Source organism: Thermobia domestica, chromosome 8 (genome assembly GCF_964235325.1).
Source record: "Thermobia domestica chromosome 8, izTheDome1.hap1.1, whole genome shotgun sequence".
In the NCBI taxonomy this organism is placed as follows: domain Eukaryota; kingdom Metazoa; phylum Arthropoda; class Insecta; order Zygentoma; family Lepismatidae; genus Thermobia; species Thermobia domestica.
Genome location: NC_137461.1, coordinates 295075552 through 295095854, shown reverse-complemented (window position 1 = coordinate 295095854; position 20303 = coordinate 295075552).

Sequence of the window (20303 nt, the reverse complement as noted above, 5' to 3'; positions counted from 1 at the left end):
AATCGTTTGAATTGATATACAACGAGGCGTTAAATGTTCAGTTTATACATTTTCCATTGGCAAACAAGTATATTAACCCTTTCACTGTGGACGGCGACGGAAAAAAATTCCCTAACCTGCGAATGTCGATTATAGTCGACGTGTTAAAATTTGTCTGTATCTTGGTTTTGTCGATTGTAATCGCCAAAGGTTTTCTGTGTGATTTCTATTGTTTATCGAAAACAATAGAACACAAATAAATATGAACGGCACAACTTTGGCGACCACTCTCGACAAAGCCAAGATACGGAGAAACAAATTTTAACACGTCGAGTATAGTCGACATTCGCATGTTAAGGAAATTTGGTTCTGTCGACAAAAGTCAACTTCCTCTGTGAAAGGGTTAAACATGGGTTGTTATGGAATCAATACAGTATAGTCTCGAAACTCAGTCTAATATGCACAGAATGGTGGCCAAGTTTGTGAAAGTGCCGGATTATCGGGAATGAAGTTTAAAAAGAATAAGTACAAGTGTTGCCTCAGAAAATACAGTACTGTATAGCTCACAGATGACGAGAAGAACCCTCAAACAGGGGTAGCGGGGAAAGGTCAACGACACGGTCAAGTCCATTTTCGGTTTTTGAGGTGTGGTCTATATTTAGATGTCGTCTACTACTCCGGGCAGTTATTTGCGTGCTATTTCGTGGTGTCATTTGAAACCCCCGTGCGAAAAGTGGGCGAGCCCATACCTACGTCACACTACTTCTTCTAGGGTTATTCTCATCATCTGTGAGCTGTACTTGTTTGTATTGGTTACTTGAGAATATAACAGAGAATAAACTGCCCAATTACCTTAAAGAAAGAAAAAGTACCCACTTTATGAAGGCATACAGCTTTTACTATACATGAAAATGAAAATTAATGAATAAACACTGTATAGTAATTTACCTGATAAGACAGACCTCAGAAAACTTTATGAAGCTGTCTATAATGAAAATTAAGTAGAAGGCGGGGTTTTGGCGCCCTGCCAGGGTATGGCCAAGTTATCCGAACTGCCATGTTATCGAGTGCTGAGTTTTAGGGACTATACTGTAATTTGTTATGAAAATATTGAAAATTCTTCTCCCTAAACATTTTGACAGATGAATGAATTGGGTAGAGTTGTGATTGTGTTGATTTTTACATTAGAAGCAGCTTCAGTAGTCTGAAAATTTAGTGCAAAAATTGGAGGGCTTCATAATCCTAGCTTCGGGACTTCCAGAGCGTTTCACAACCATAGATCTTCGTTTGTTTCTCATTTGTTTCTCTAATCTCTCTTCACCAGAGAGATTGTACGGAACTATTTTAAAGAATTTCACAGTTTTGTTAATATTTCGATTAAGACATTGCCGCTTTAGGTATGCCGTAGTAAAATCTAGTAAGAAAACGTTTCGGAATAATCTTTGTAAATAAGCTTCTGTGTGTAAACAAATTAAGTTGAATATAAGTTAATCTCTTTAAAGTTTGACTCCATTAACATTTAACTAAATTATTTTTCTAAATTAAATAATAAAATTCTTAATGGTTTATACTTTTATTACTATTTTTTTACATATAAAATAGTACAAAAAATTAGTTGATAATTCTTAAGTTATACCTAGTTATGATTCATAATGGTTTTCTTCGGTTACTATGGAAATGATTTCCTTCCTAGCACCTTAATAGTCTGTAACATAGAAAATATAAACAATTAGCAACACTTAAAGAACAAAGAGATAGGTATTTAGAACCCAGTCTGTGAACCCTAAAATGTAACATTTCTATAACTAAACACTTGTTGTTTTGGAAATCTCATAAATGCCAAATTTTGTCATTTTTACAAGAAAACATAAATAAGGCCACATCGATACACATCGACAAAACTGTCGGTCGTATAATATAAAATTTCACTACACTTCTATCAACTGAGACGTGATTACCATGGGTTGTATCAGAGCTGCCAGGTAATCTTTCCTTTAATTGTACCATACGTTTTCTCTTTTGCAAGAATTTTAAAAGGGACAACATTTGGGAAGTGCAGGGGCAATCCCACTGAGTTTAAGTAAGATATGTTTTTTTTTTTTTTTAATTTATATTACTATACTAAAAAAACGTAAAACTCTTTATCGGTTGATAATCTAGCCCCTCTCCCTGATAAAATCTCAAATTATGGTATTGATTTTAAGGCGGTATGATAATTAGGAATAAAAGTTGAAACTATAAACAAAGTGACATTTGTTATGATTAACTTTACGATAAAGTCGAATAAGGATTAATGCCACTCTGCTACTGGGGAGCAAGTTAGTCCACCGACATAAGTATTTCGGTCTTTCCTTACTATATTAGTATACAATCTATTAAAAATTATATTTATGAAATTCATAAGACAATTGCCCCCTTCCCTCTCTAAATGACACCTCTGGATTACTTATAATCTATTAGATAAAAATAGAATTTTCAGATATTAATATGTACACGTTATAACCACATAGAAGCAAGCTGATGGGGAGAAAACATTTTTGGAAAAATAAGTAATTATCATTATTATCCTCATCATTATTAAGACTCCAAAAATTGTAGTTTGAAGCAGGGATTCTCGATCAGTACCTTCGGCCGTGGTATTCGAGCCCAATTGCGAATCAAGAACGTTAAACAGCGGTATAGACCAATTAAAGGTATTACGAACGGAGATGGAAATAAATTTGCTAAATATAAATCGAAAACTGAAATGCTTCTTCCGTTTCCATTTCCTAAATTAAAGTTTTCCTGTTTCTTTCCACTTTCAGATTCCGCCATTTCATTTATTCTCACCATCACCATCTCCTTTAGACTGACTACACGGCATAATCGTGGGACGTAAAACTGAAAGATTTTATATTCATTTCATAAATGCCATTGTGAATTTGAAAATAGATCCATAGCAATCACCAAGGAACTAAACATGTTATTACAGTTTTGTCAATCTATGCAAAGATTGTTCAATACATCAGTGCCTTTATCACCAATAGCAAGTATTACAAATCAGAAGAAGCAATGCCCAGACGTAAAGCGACCTCTAATTAGTTGAACAGGAAATTTAGTATCATAAAAGAGTGCAACTGAGCAACAAGAAGTGTTTTCTTCGGAGCAAAAGACGTTTTGAGAAAATTTTAAGGGAATTCATATCTCAAAACCTCCGCTACCTTTCGACAAGCAGTCCGATGCCAAAAGTTGACAATTGAGAGTATTAGCTTTAACCTTGAGAATTTTCGGGAATTACTAAAGCCCCCCACTGACGAAAGGAGCCGATATAGCTAATGGTTTTACCAAAACATACAGGGTAAACAAATACGTACATCCATTTCCTGAATTTATATACGTGCTTTGTCTTCCATCACCACCTGTTTATCAGAGAAGTGTTCTGATCTTTGACCTCCAAGAACAAACAAAACGATATTTTGGGGGGCATAGATACACCGGTAAATTTATGATTATCATCATTGGGTAAATATTGCTGCCAACTTCCAAGATAGATAGGTGGCCAACTTACGGAGTAGTAACTAACGAATGTTTTATGTAAAAATGCAGGTTCAAGACGAACTAGGCCAGGATAAACAGTTGGCCAAGTTAGAGAGGTGGCCAACTTGACAGGTTTTACAGGTTTTACTGTACTTACATGGATCATTTCCGTATATTTCTACTTCAAAGTGAATACTTCTGAAATTCCTTGACTTTCCAATAATGTATACAGAATGAGGTTTGATTTCCACTTGTTTGTAAGAGCCTCCTGTTCCGTCACCCTTCTGGTCATATGCGTACACCGCAGTCACCACATAAGACGATTGGCCACGTCCAGGAGGATATTTCACGGAACATCGTGTGGCACCGAAGCTCCAGTCTTCCTTGCACGTCAGCGTAGCTATCAGCTTATCATTTTCACCTTTCGTTCCAACCAACAGGTCGTTGAAACCTTGTCGCAACTGGAAACAAATAGAAATAAATATCACTTAAGTATTTATTAGGCAAACACATTTAGAATTAGCACATAAAGAGAGAATAAGAGCTAATATGGACCATAAACACTTCTCATTATAAGGGATGTTCAGAGCACAGGAGAACCAACTGCAGATACCAAAGCTCCGAGAAAATTAGTCATAATTTTTGTACAATGCGGTTAAGTATCTGAAAAAAGACAACACTATTTTATACAAGATAAGTTATTTACAATATGTGAAAATGAGTGTTTTAAATTCTGAAAAGAGCTTCAGACAGAGGTCTCAAACATTAAATATGTTCAAAATGAACAAAAGTAGAGTTGGATCCTTTCTTTCTTACATTACAAGAGTTATTTACAATATATGAACATGAGTCTTTTATACACTGCAAGGAGCGTCAGACAGAGGTCTCAAAATTAAGTTTGTCCAAAATGACCAAACACAAACTTGATTTCTCTGTGTACTGTATGATTTTATTTTTCAAATCACAGTATTTGAATATAAGTAACACAGACGTTAATGAAAATTCATGAGGCATATTTATAACGATATTGTGTAATTTTTTAATGTCATTACTTGTATTTTTAACACCTTTGCTTGTATTTATTGGCAATCCGTGTTATTAAAATATGCACAAGTTATCTGAAAGAAGAAGAAGAAAATATAAAAGGAACTAGAATTAATTTTCTTTCTGATATTATAATTGATGTTCTGTTAAAATAGCAATCTGACGATATGTGTTATTAGCCGTCATAGCAACGAGAGATATAAGATATAACAAAGGATCCATCTTGTATAATCTACATGTATGTTATTTAAAATTTGTAAATGTTTCCTTCATTACATGTTATAATAAAAGGTAATATCAATATGGAGTGTATAAGTGAATTTTAGTAAAAAATAGTAAACTAGATTTTAGACATATTCGAACTGTGGGCTATAGGGTAACGCTATAAAATAGACAATAATAACTCACGTTACAAATTGGTGTTTTTGACCACGGATTGCGTTACATATTAAAGTTATTTATTACAAGGGTAATCAAAAATAAGGTCTCTTATTTTTTAGAAATACAAAGACACGTTTATTGTGAATAACCTTAACATCATTTTAAGGATTGACAATTTGTGTATTTTCATACATAATCGCCAATGTAATTGATGCAATTTTGTACGTGCTGTGGCAGTTTTTGTATGCTCACGTTACACAAGCTCACTGCCATGTGTTTGAGGAAGCATTCACCCTCGTCTTTCACCTAGTTAGTTGTTAATGAAGTGTTTTCCGACCAAATGTTCTTTCAACTTAGGAATTAAGTGATAGCCACTGGTATGCTTAACTTACGTTTGCAACTGTCTTGTCGGAAATTGACGGTCTCCTCATTTTTTCATCTTGAATTTCAGTATGACAAGCTGCAAACTCCCTAGAGCAGTTGCGGTTGTTTTTACCAACCATGTACGATTCACTGTACACTTCCACCAATTGACGATGCATTTCAATCAGTTTAATAATGCTTTTTGTGTTTAAAATCGGAATATGCAATTTGATGCTTTATTGAAAGCATCGTCGAAAAACAAATAACATTTAAAGGAAGAATTTTTCCGTGTGGAGCACCGTTTATGAAATAACCACCAGTTACCTGTGACTTATCTATGAATGAACTGTGACTTATGTATAAGTTTAATTATGACAACCATTTAGCTGTAAGTTTTATCTGTTTATGAATAAGTCAGAGTTCAATTGTAGTAACTTCCTAAACGGTCTCTTAAGAAGGACCAAACACTCAAAATGTGTTTGCTTTTCTGTTATCTTTTAGTGATGTATCAAATTACATACCATTCCATTTAAATGTTTTGCATTATTTCCAGAGCCCGATGATAGAATTCTCTGTGGTGCATATATAACACTTTATTCGGTGGAATCTATAACATTTTGCCATCTCACTTTTTATATCGTGAAGGTTGGGTCCTTAGAATCTTTCAGAGAACTAATACAAATTTTTACTTTATTTATATGATATGTATAATTGATTTTGAGTGCATTGTAACGTAATAAGTACACAAACTTGTACATAGTACTATTAATCTTACAGCTAGAGATATTGTATCTGATAGTCGTGCTGCTGATTTTACTATAAATTTACTTTGACTGATATTACTGTTACTAAAGTCCGTCCAGAAGCCTTTTTTTCATATCGTTGACCTGCTTCTCTTCTGTATTTGCAGGTTTTTTTTTAAGTCTTACGGAAAGACAATTCTATTTCTCTGACTCGACCAATTACATATTGGTTAGTTTGGCTATGAAAAGTGTTTTATATATAAAATTGTGTGTTTTAGTTTGTGTGTGTGTGTGTGTTTTTTTTTTTTTTTTTTTTTTTTGTGAGAAAAGACTTGCATAATTCGGGTACAACACCAGTAAATGGTAGCGATTTATTTTTCAAAATTGAAATGAAGAGATTTTACGATTTAATTTAGGTACTAAAATGAATAGTAACCCATGACTAATTATTAACATATACAATATAGAATTACAATATGGTATTATATGTAAATATAATTGTGGCTCTATAAGATGTAAGAACGTTGTGATATAAAGAGATATTTACATTTACGAATATGTTCGCTTTCGAACAGAATGCACGAGTAAATTGTGTATAAAACTGTAAGAGAAAATTATGAGTTTTCATAACTAGAATAGATATTTAGGTATTTATTTGATAGCAACAAGACATAGGAAGTGTATAATTTTAAAATTAATTCCTGATGTAATAATTAATTTTCACTTTTCTATATCACATGGACAGTGTGAAGTAAAAGCACATAAATCTTGTGTTCTTGAAAATAAAGAGGAAAAACAGAAACTAAAGAACCCATACCTAATGTGAAAGATCAAAGACGTAAAAGAGAGACAGAAAGAGGAGAACTAAATAGTTTGAAAAGATGAAATGAGAGGGTACGAGGCTAAGAACGTAATATGAAAAGATAAACCTTATTATAGCATGGTCTTCTAAAAGACTCTTGCAGTTTCCAGAAGTAGGGAGCCATGACCTCTCCCAGCAAGATATACAAGTTACGCCAATGTTTTACAATGATTTATGATGATTATCACATACTAAATTACATTGTAAGTATTTCCCCTGCCTCCTGTTTTACTAATAACACGGCATGTTACTGTTAGCGACAAGAACTCCTCATCCGTATCCCTCTCTCTCTCTCTCTCTCTCCAAGTCATGTTAGCTCCAGAATTGTTATCCTTGGTTCAAAACACCTTGTTTTACCTTCATACCTACTAACCATATATAAATGGAATTTTGCAAATACATAGCGTAGGATATGTACCCAGTTCTGAGATACATTTTGCACAGCTACGTTGGGTAAAGTTTCAGAGTTTATGGATAAAGGAAATATTGAAATGGTATAGTATAAAGCTCAATTCATTCTAAAGACAACAATATAGAAATCATTAATCGAATATAATTACGCAAGGAGCATCAGCATCCTTAAACGTGATTTACTATCGGAAGTCTGCGATTTCATTAAAAGTATCTTAATTCTGAAAAATTGCTCAGAAACCACTACATAAATATCCACGAAATTGAAGTTTTACAAACATATTATTATCTGATTTTTTTAAACAGAATGTCAATGACTCATCCATTTAGAAATTTTAGGTATGAAAGCCAAACGTCACTATGGTTTTGACTGCAACTTATCTATTTACTAATCTTTTCCTCACTATTTACCTAATAGTAACGTTTACTTACCCCTTGAGAACCAAGGCAATTAATTAATATGACTAGCAGCTTCATAAGATGAAAGCAGAGCATCACGTTGTGCGTATCCATTGTCCCTCCTTGAATCTTGGTGATCGCAAAATCTGCAGGATATACAAAGTTGAAAAGCATTATTAAGCTTTGCTAATTATTTCTGGGTTAAAAGATAATGACTTCTTAAGTCTCTGTAAGAAATTCAAATTAGTTCTTTCAGCTCCATCAAGTCAGTGAACCATCTCAATTATGTAACTGAGAAAAGTTTAAATTATTTCGTGTTTTTAAAAAAATTATCAATGTCATTCTTGCATTAAAAGAAATTACAGTAACAAGAACTCACTACTGGTAATTTTCTACAATATTCTTAGTGTATGGTGAAAAAATGTCGATCCAAGTTAAACACCTTTTTCAACTTATTTTTACCAATTTTTCATCACAGAGTTCCAGAACTATTTGAGTCAACTAATAAAGCATCATGTATTACTGAATCATACAGAGACCGTCGCAAAGATGAAATTGTACAAGGCAAAATAAATATTCAGTCTCTGCTCCTCACATACTATAAACAATTACAGTCACATTTACTGACCGATTACCGTCAATTGTGACTGTCAACCGATTACGGTATTAGTGTTAAAGTTATGGCAATAGGGCATATATGCGGCTTTTTTATGGCCTATAACCATAAATTTTACAGTAACGCCGTAAATTTTAGAGTAATCAGTTTTCAGTCTGAACTGACCGTAATCGGTCAGTAAATGTGACCGTACTATTTTACAGCGCACTTAACTTACGAATACATGTTCGCACTACACGTAATAGGTGTCTATTCTATAATCCAAAACTTACATTTGCAGTGATCTAAAGGTCGCTCATTTTCAACAAATATTCGTTTCAAAGAACTTACACTTCCTATAGATATATTTAGACCTAAAAATATATCATCCATATTGTTCAAAAATAAGTTCTGAATGCTGTATATATCTTTGGTGTAAATACTTTTCTGTTAATTTTTCTTTTCAGCCTGTTTAATTTTGAACATTATTGTTGTTACATGTTCCAGTATAAAATATATGCCATATGCTCAGAGATAATTATATATATTTTTCAGGGATAATAATTGACTGAGAATGAAAACTTGTATTTTAGGTGCGCTGCGTGTGAAGTAATTGAAGGGCTAAATGCTGTCATAGCCACCACCATATTTGTAACCCTCTAGTTACAGTGTATCTACTATTTTTTTTTAACTCTGGACCCTGTCGCAATAATTTTAAATCCCACTGTGTAATAACAGAACGCACAATCGGCTTTTGCTGTATGAATTTCTCCATTTTACATCTCGAACCTATTTCGTCTTCATCCAAATAAAAATAGTTTGGAAGTTTCAAAATAATTAAGTGTGTAGGTTTTTGGGAAATAATTTCTTTTTTTCTCACATTATTTTTTCTTCATAATTTTCTCGTGTATGGGCATCTCATTTGGATAATTATATAATATAGATTATTATTTCAATGTAATTTATATTTTAGTACTTGGATAGAATTTCTTCCGAATTTTCCACAAACCTGAAATCAGGTAGGATACTTAAGATCCCCTTCAGTCCGATAAGACACCCATATCCTGCCAAAATTTGGTGCATAATAATGAATGTTCAAGTTGTGGCTCCAGCATCGAGATTTCGTACTAAAGGAGTGTTGTATTTATGGTTGGCTATATTTAAACCTTGCAACTTGATTGCATCATTGTAAGCACTTAGAGAAAATATATAAAAGTATCGCGAGTGAAATAAATTGATCGAATAGTGATAAGAATAGTGTTGTTGGAAACGATTAGTATTTCGTTTTTCTTTCATATTTTTTTCTTCCATTCACATATACAATAACTTAGATAAATTTGAAATGCAAATGTTAGCGTACGTTAATATCGTGTTCAGCCCTGATCACACATGCAGTGTTGTTCTTCAAATATTTCCGTGAGTATTTAGATATCTGCTGAGTGTAATACATCACTATTAAACAGTTGTGCGGTTAAAGTCAACGTGCACCGTGACAAGTGACTAGCCTACACAGTAACTTCCATTTGTAGCTATTTATTTATTTTTCTTATTTTAACCGTTAATGTTTGTATTTAGATAAATCAATTAGCGCCTGCACATAGGATAGGACAGATGATATCATAATATTAACATATTCCTACGGAAGTTTACTTCCATAGCAGGATGCTAAGCCATTCCGTTCTTAAAACCCTTTCTTTTCTATTTATAAGTAATATAGAAGTGGAAATTACTGGCGCCTCAAGTTTTTTCCCCTTGTGTACTGCAGCGGTTGGCACGTTTTTGGCTTATTTTACCCTGCCATTACTAGATTCTTTTGATTTTTTTAATTTTTGGATATTTTTAATATCCTATCTTTTTCGACTCTTAGACTTTCTGTATATAACTCTTAATTTTCTCCTTAGCTATTCTGAGGAGTCGGATATTTTTATTATATAGAGAATTCTAAATTAAGAAACCACGCCATCCTTCCAGTAGATCCGGCCGCAGTCCCCATGGGCTTGGCCACAAACAATGGGTGGTAAGAATTCCATAAAGTCTTTGTCCTTCGTGAGATTTTTATCGAGGACACGGACTCGTTTCCACGCATGGGGAGACATTTTCTTAGACCACGCATTTAGTAGGCCGACTGTTTTGGCATATTAAGGTAAATGTTTGGCTTAACGACGATTGTCGCATATTTATTAGATCCGGTTTCCATTCTTGTAGTATCTAGTTTCTATCTTCCCGTTGTCTGTACACTTCTATTTTCTTCTTCTAGCTCTCCTCCTATTTCTTCTCTAAGTGTTTTTGTAACCTGGCCTCATATAATTTGACAATTTATATAACCACTTATTATAGTTGATTTAAATAAATTGAAAGACAAATTCTGACCAAAGCATATATTAACTAATAAATAATAGCGTTGATTTGAATTTAGAGATATTATCTGGAGATTTGGTTTTATTTGCACGAGATATATGAGTAATTTGTAGGGTTATATGTCTCCATCGTATGCCGAGGGATACTTTTATCGTCGCCAGCTTTGCTCTCTTGTATTCATAAACGATTATGCGATGGATGTTTTTTCGTTTTGTTTTCTATTGAATGAAATGATTTTGAGATATTTTACTGATTTTTTAAACTCATTATATCAAAACATACGATTTCGGGTGCCACTAACCGAGGTAGTCATTGCGTTCAATTTTGTTTCGATAGTACACTAGAGAGGAGTCTTTACTGATTATGTTCCGTGGGCTTACGAAATTATTGCTAAATTCTTTTAAAACTTCTTATTATGTATTGTGAATTTTAAAAATTCTCAGTACTGATTAATAATTAACAATATCTATTCATTATTATACTGCAAAGTGCATAAATACTAAATGGTCATTTCTAAATGCTACTCTTACTAATTAAAAATCCCAAATCATTAATGGTTGATTAAGATATGAACATGATTTTTAGTGCGGCTACTCATTTTGATTTGTTGAGTTTTCTTGTCTTTGTATGTGATATATTTAAGGAACCTTGAAATTATAGGAACGGGGTAGTTAACTGTGAATTGTATAACATGATTAAATATATGTAGATTGAAATATCAATATGTGATAGATGTTTGTTTTATTATGAAGAGTGTAGTGTGGTATTGAGATATGTCGTTTCGATGTAAAGGAAGGGTTTCATTACTTCCCCGGTTAATTGCAATACGATTGATACGTTTTGTTGCTAGAGTTTCGTAACGATGACAAACATAAAAACTGAATGCCTAGAGGAAATGGGAGAACCCCGGGAAAACCCACGAGCACGGTGTTTGTCCACCACAAAGTTCACTTGGCGGGGGCTAGGATCGAACCCAGGACCCCAAGCACCAGAGGTGAACGCTCTACCACTGAGCCACCGCACCCCCCTTTGTAAATAAGTATACTTGAGACATTCAGTATAGAGTATACTGAAACTTCTTTCCTTGTGTTGTAAGGAGATTCTTTCCTTGTGTTCTAATATGACCTGTATACTTATTTAACACCTCTATGTGTCACATTACTAACTGCATGTTGGGTGTTGCAAGGAGGCAGGCTATCGCGACTTATGGTTAACCTTTATGTAACCATATAATATTGTGAAACATAAATTCTCCGATATAATTACATCTCTATTTCCTTTACGTGAATTATAAATCTCCAAAATCAGACAGTGTCGTTTATTGAAGTAGAGTTATCGTTGTCGCTCTGTAACAGTGATGAATAATTTTCAACAACATAATTTAAAAGTTTTCTGTGACAAATCCACCTAAGGGCGTTCCTCATGGTAGAAAGTCTACACAACTCTTCGTGCTCCAAAGTATACTAACTTTACTTTTACCTCTCGAGATTCACCAGCTAATTTTCAATGTACCTCTATCTTGATTATGTGTTCAGATGAGTGATGATACTAGTTTAACCAATTTAGAACCTAATTTTGAAATTAAGTAGCTTTAAAGACTACTGTAATATATTCTAATGATTATGCATGTGTGATATGGACCAGTTAGTAAACAACTATAATAATATGTCTACTTTTAGCAAACTTTCAAAAATAATTTTGTGAACCGTTGTTTTGCACATGTTGAGATCTCCAGCGACTGGTCGGAGTTCACGACATTTTTCACTTTGGTCACATTTTTGTCCAAACTACTCGTTGGAAGGCAGCCAGATTGCGCCATGCCTTCGATGATCTCCCGTCCGTTCTTGAACTTCCTGAAGCACCGGAAAACCTGGGCCCATGACAGAGCGTTTATTTGTAAGCCTTCTTGTCCAAGGCAAGCGTCTCCGAACCATTTTTCCCCAGTTGAAAGCAAACTTTACCCAAAAGCAACAAAAGCGAACCCAATGGAGCTAATGACTCAGTTTTACGCTTAGCATTATGTTTGTCTGAACTGCGCAAATGTTAACAAAATTATAAAGCGTAGCGAAATGTCAGTTTCATTCCTTACCTTATATTTTCCTTTTAAAGCACCCTCTTATAGATCCATCAAGTTCAAAGTTGAAAACAATAAAGTCTTTATGTCCACGTGCAACATTGCTGCTCAATATAGAATTGTTTGTGATTTCCCTTTCCTTCGAATACATATATTTCGTTGTTGTTTTGTTAAACCATAACCTTGAACTCTGGCTCTTCTCTACATGAAGAAACAGGAAATGAAGTGCAATGGAAACGAGAGTTTATATTTACAGGATTCTTAATGTCTCCAAATGCGATTTATCTTCACATGACACACGAAAGTTAATATATTAAAAGTTGATCATAATACTCGTGCGTCTAAATAAACCGCTTGCATGCCAAATGTTGTAACTCCAAACTGGAAATTTTTCACGAGAAAACTTTGAAGTTCTATATCTCATGAAACATTCAAATTTATTTTGTACTTACAACCAAAACCATAATTATGAACTTTATTTCCTAATGCTGATAGTGAATAATTCTCTTTCTGCGATTTACATGAGATTTTAAAATTCAAAATTCTCTAATAGAAAATTTCAATTTTCAAGTCTCACCGCTTGGCATCAAAATACAAGTAGTGTAAATTTAAATGCTTTCAAGTATTTACTGTTTCTCTAATTTCTTTGTTTTAAGGAATAGCTTATTTATTGCAAATTGCTGCATTATTTTGTTTTCTTCCCTCTTTTATTTCTACTGTGCAATCTATCACAGCTCCAGTGAGTTTTCCTTCACAAATACCATCCTCACTTCTCTAGCCTCTCTTTATTTTCACTAGTGTTCTGTATCTTATTCTTACTGACACCTCAGCAGAGGGTTCTCGTTCCACTCGGACAATTTTCTGCACTCTTCTCCATATCCATCCATATTTTCTACCATACATTTCATTGCTCGTTTCCAATATCTACTATCCTTCTTCGATGCTTCTCACGAAATATTTACCAAAACCTTTTATTCAGCAATCACAGAATATGTTCTTCTTCCTAAAGGATTCTTTAGCTATTCCTATCTTTTCTTTTTTCATTTCCTCTTCATATTTTAAATATTCACTAACGATACTTTTCTTTTTCCTTGTTTATTCTTTCGCTATTTCTATTGTTACTTCTAAATGAAATGAAATGAAATCTTTGAGTTTTACGTCCCACGATTATGCCGGTTAGGCTAAAGGAGACGGTGATGATGAGAGATGAGTGAAAGGGTGGAATGAAGAAAGTGGGAGGAAACGGGAGAACCCCGAGAAAAGCCACGAGCACGGTGTTTGTCCACCACAAAGTTCACTTGGTGGGGGCTGGGATCGAACCCGAGACCCCAAGCACCAGAGGCGAACGCTCTACGTTGCATGGATATTCAGGCGCTTCTTGCGGTGCCGAAGCAGGGGGGTCCCTGTATGACTGCCGGCCCTCGTCGATGAGTGGGGGGCTTTTCTCCTTTGTGTCCTGGAGCGGCCGACGTTCGGTGACAAGGGGTGTTAGCCCCTGCCCCCGGATCCCTAGTACGTTAGCTCCCCCGAACGCAGCGGTGGACACCGCCCGCCGCCGCGGGAGGCCAGCGAGAGCACCATGGGAAGTCGTTGCAGCAAGCTGCGTAATGTAAACCTATCGAGCGTGCATGTGGGTTGGTGAGCGAGGAGGGTAGTCTGGGGCCAGCGGATGACTGCTGAAAAGAGGCATCCAGCAAGGCCGGCGGGTCTCCCGTCTGCCAAGGGAGCGACCAGATGGCTCCGGAGCAGTGGAATCTCGACCAGGAAGATGCCACCATCCACCAACCAAGTTGTCCAGCCAGAAGAAGAGGCACCAACTCTTGCGCACCAGCTTAGTGCTGGGGCAACAGATGTTCATTATACATTTGTAGGAGAGCCAAGGAATGCCCAACGCCAGGACCACATCTGAATTGCCCCACCAAGCCAGGAGCTGTCCTAGCGCCGAACACGCCTCAGCCCCCTACTAGCAAACATGGCCTCAACTCCCGCCCATATGGACTAGCCGGAAGACAGCGGCTCCTATGAGATTGGTCTGGGACGCAACGAGGCACCCAGCCACCACTACTCCTCTTCAGGTCTATTTTAATTGAGAAGAATATAGAAGAGAAGAGGATACATCATATTGTCCAAGAATTTTACGAGAAAGTCAATGGTAGTATCAGTTGCCATACCATTTTCCTGTAAAAAGTTACTGAATCGATGTTCATAATTTATGGTTCACAGTTCTCTTATATCTCACAGATTTCTTTTCTCTTATTGGGGGATTAATTGGGACGTCAGCTTCATGGGATCTTACAGGTATTGATAAAGATAGAAGTTGATTCGAAAATATATTTCCAAATTATGATCATTATATGTAATAGCTAAACTTCAAAATCAAATGCCGATACGCTATCCTCCATGGTAAAATCAAGGTAGCACTTATTCCGTTCATAACTCTTCACACATTCTAATGCATCAAAGGTAATTTCCAAAAGTGTGGAAATTATATTTATCTTGTGGTTTTTCGTTAAATTGAAAGTTGTAATATAAAAATAACTAAGAGAAAAATATATATTTCTCGAAGCCTGAATAAGAGCAAACCAAAAATAACATTGACATTGCGTATAATAATGTCTATGTCCTCAACCGTGAATGTCATAAGCGTCGATTGAAATCTAGATGTCAGTTGAAGGTTATTTTCAATGCTTTCCATACTATTCGGGAGTTTCCCGTTTTACTGCATACAATCATGCCTCTTAGCCTGTATTGCACGTGTATAGTTATGTAGCAACACTTGTAGCACTTACAGAATTTTGTAACTGAATTTGACTCCCTTCTGCTCTGAACATCCCATATCATTTCGCTGCTAAAAGAGATGTTAAACTAGAAATTAACCAATTAAAATGTGTATTTTTTATTACTTATTTCGAATAGTAGGTATATCAATATTTACTGAGACACTGGGTAAAAAATTGTGATAAATTTCAGTCAATTCGAGGTACGGGACATTTTAGCTGAAATCTAGTAAGAGCTGGAGAATAAAAGAACACCTCTGCCCACGAGTATTAACATATCAGAAACTCCTATAACTAAGGAAATTTCATAAATTATTCGTCCATTAACCTAATGACTAACATATATGAATCACCTTCCGGTCATCCAGTTTAGCATGTATGACGCTTTATGTGTCATGGCACAAATGTTTTAGACAATCGTATCGTTACGTAATTGCGATGAATATTTTACTTGCGGTGTTTCAAATGCAAAGAAAAATATTATTTTGTATACATTTTCATACTTTTCTCTATTTGTTGTCTATATCATTAACACGTTAGCTGCCAAGGGTGAATTTTGTTGTTCACCGGTAAAGTGCCAAGCGTACTTACTTACATTATTCTTGTTTTGTTCATATTTTTAAAACATAATATTAATATTGAAACATAATCTAAGGCATGGTAGTGAATCCGCGTGCATAAAAGTTGGGGATCCGATCGGACCTACGTGTGTATATTTTGTTTATGGGCAAGGGGATAAATTACAGTTGAACTGGCAACTCTATTAGAAAGTTATTTGTTTATTACTACATGTGCAGAAGTGAGAAGTGTGGATATATTCATCTTGCTTTTAGTGCTAATAAGTAATATCTTTGTGCAATGAAAAACGAAGAAATATGCGCAGAACTCGATCTCATTAGTAATAGCAGTGTAGTGATCTAGACTTTTCTGAAAATTCAGTAAATGACAGGGACACTGACATCTTGTGAAAATAAATTAGAATAAATAATGAATCCATTGTTAAACTTTTTAACATGTCACTGAAAAAGCAAAACATAGGTCCGATCGGGTCTACAAAAGCAACAAATGCTTGTTACTTGGTATTTAGCGCCCCTAGCGGCGTTAATAATCAATATAGAACTTGGCTGTACTAATACGAAAATGAAATGAAAACTTTAAATTTTACATCCCACGATTTCGGCGGGTAGGCTAAAGGAGACGGTGATTATGCAAAATGAATGAAGTGGTGGAATGAAGAAAGGGAGAGGGAACGGGAGAACCGCGATAAATCCCACGCACACGGTCTTTGTCCACCACAAGGCTCACTTGGCACGAGCTGGGAACCAACCAGGGACCCCATGCACCAGAGGTGCGCGCTCTACCACTGAGCCACTGCGCCCCCCCCCCAATATTAATACGGTGTTGCACTCTATCGCTAGTCATATGGAGATATACAAATCACGAATATTTGCCAGAGAAATTTTGTACGATTCCTTACACAGCGCATCACTCAATTACTGTCAGAGGATGGAGAAGAATATTTGCTCCCAAGTTTGAGCTCCAGTTCATGTCTGGAATTGAGCTAGCAAAGGGAGGAGTTCTTATTTATTCTCTTCATGAAACAATTCCTCAACGATTTAGTGCCAAAATGGACACATTCTGAAACGCCGTTTAAAAATGTGACGGATTTGCGCTAAAACGTCCTCTGGCTAAAATTAGACGTTATACGTCGAGAAATTCCTTCACTTGGAATACCAAAAGGCGCTTTTCCAGCAGGTAAGTACAATTTAATTTCATGAAGTGATAATGTTACGATCTCAACTCGGCAATGATTTACAAATAGTTTTATTTATTTTGTAACTTCCTGTGACTGAAGGAATATTAAGATAAAATCAACCGAGCAATCTATGAATATCCAGAAGCGTAAAGTAATTATCTGCAGAGGAAGGACATAACGAACTCAAAACAGGTTACGCTATACTAACACAATTTCTTTCTAATATATTTGTATCGTAAAGTATTTAATGTTAATAATAACTTTCTTTCACCAATTGAAGAAATATGAGTATGTATGTCTACTCAAAATTCTTGTGGAGTTAACTTTAGCTGGAGGAGGAAAATTGTGGAATGAGGTACGCACACTCATTCCTTTAAATGGAATAAATGAGAGCTGGCACAAGAGTAGAAGGAATCAATCATTGTTCCAATTCACAAGAAGGTCGAGGCATTTCTCTTTTGTCAACATTCCATTCAAATCCGTTGAAATTCTATTGGTAAGATTAGTTCCATACTCAGTTAGAATTATTGGCAATTATCTGTTCAGATTTAGGTAAATGTTCAGCTATTAATCAGATATTTGCAATCCATCAAATACATGAAATAATGAGAATACAACACATCAGTTCATAAATTATTTACTGATTTGAGAAAGGCCTTCGACTCTAAACACTGTTCTTACCGAGTTTGGTATAGCAAGAAAAGTCAGTTTTTTTATATATAAAGATGCCTTTAAATGAAAACCAAGGTAAAGTTCGAATAAGGAAATAGTAGTCCATGAGTATTGACGTTGAGAACGACCTAAACAAGAAGATGCATTGTCGACATTATTATTGTAAGTAAATAAGTTTTAAAAATATTATTGGATTGTTTAAAGTTGATCTCTGCCCACTTAGTTAGATTGAAAACTTGTGAAATCCTACAAAGTGTGTGCTCACTACCAAGCCAGAAACTTCTGCTACTCATGCAAACACAATATCTTAATATATCCCTTTATTCTTATTCTTTTCGTATATATCTTATTATTCTCTTACACATATAATCTATGAACACACATACTTATCTGAAATCATAATGTGACATCTTATTTCTTCATATCTTTATAATCTTTCTGGTCATCTTAATTATATTCTATATAGCATCAAACTATCTCATGTCTAAATCTATTTACACATGCCACTGCTCCTTTTCCTTGGTAACGGCAAGTAACGTATTTATGAACACTTTGTGCCCAACTCATCTTCCAACATTCTCCCCCCTTTTCAAAATTCGGACTTTCCTTTAGTACGCACCGTATTTACAACACCCACAGTACTAGGTTTGTATAGTCGCAACTGATGTTCCGTGCTTTCCATTGTCAAGGCTATTTCTGTTGCTTTTTGGAAGGTCAATTCTTTCGTGTTTAATAGCTTGCGTCTAATTGCCTCATTTGCGACACCGAAAACAAACTGATCGCGAAGGTTTTCATCTAAGCAACAAGTATAACCACAATAAGAAGACTGCCTTTTAAGATCCAAAACAAAACTGGAGATTGATTGGTATTGTTTCTGCTTCATTAAGTGAAACTTATATCTCTCAGAAATAATATTGACATTGGATGCATAATATGATTTCATCGCAGATTTGATTTCTTCATATGATTTTTCAGCCGGTGAAGCTGGCCAACATATATTGCATATCTGTTCGTATGTCTCAGAACCAATTACTGTAAATAAAGTTGACACTTTTCTTTCTTCTGGGATTTGTACAGCAACACACAAATGCTCAAATCTCTCCAAGTACGATTGTAGCTTATCTGTTTCACTGTTTGAAAGGTGGAAAACTAGGTAATGACGACATTTTGCCACGTAGATTCTTTCAAAAACGACTGCGCCAATGTAAGTAAATAAGTTTTAAAAATATTATTGGATTGTTTAAACTTGATCTCTGCCCACTTAGTTAGATTGAAAACTTGTGAAATCCTACAAAGTGTGTGCTCACTACCAAGCGAGAAACTTCTGCTACTCATGCAAACACAATATCTTAATATATCCCTTTATTCTTACTCTTTTCGTATATATCTTATTATTCTCTTACACATATAATCTATGAACACACATACTTATCTGAAATCATAATGTGACATCTTATTTCTTCATATCTTTATAATCTTTCTGGTCATCTTAATTATATTCCATATAGCATCAAACTATCTCATGTCTAAATCTATTTACAATTATTAAGTTTTTTTTCTGGATATGATATAACGACAATTTAAGATTAGAACCAAGGCCTAAATTTCAATTTCATTCTGATAGGAGATAATATGAGAACATATAAACGCAGAATTTTTTTTGAACGGTTGTTACAACATAGGTTTAAAAATAAATGTATAGGAAACTAAATACGTGGAAATTCGCTCTGACCGTAACACTGCAAGTTACGAATACTAGTTAAAACTACGAGTATTAAAATAACACTTCCAAGTCCAAGTCAATGCTCTAATAACCAGGATCAAGAACTCAAAACCAAATCCACGAAAAACTTAAATGTGGAGTGAAAGCAGATAACTCGTGAGTATAAGCTGTCTTTTTTGAATTTTGCCGAAGAATTAGAAACCTAATATATATATATATATATATATATATATATATATATATATATATATATATATATATATATGCAAAACTATAATAATTCTTCGTATTGTGTTTCATGGTTGCGAAACATGGTCGTTTACTTTGAGGGACGAATGGAGACTGAAAGTATTTGAAAATAAAATCTGAGGTGAATCATTACGTCTAGGACAATAAAGTACTCAAGTCACGCAGCCAGAGTGGAAGAAATTAAAACTCTTTCAAAATTTTAACTGGAAAACCAATTTCTAAAAAAAAATCAGGAGGAGATGGGAGGACAATATTAAGATGGATGTCGAAAAAATTTGAATATAAAGTAGAATCTAGATCCAGTTGACTAAAGATAGAAGCCAATTGAGAACTTTCGTGAACTCGGCATTGAACCTTTGTGATTGCATAGGCCATAGACTTATTAATGAACCGCTCGTAAA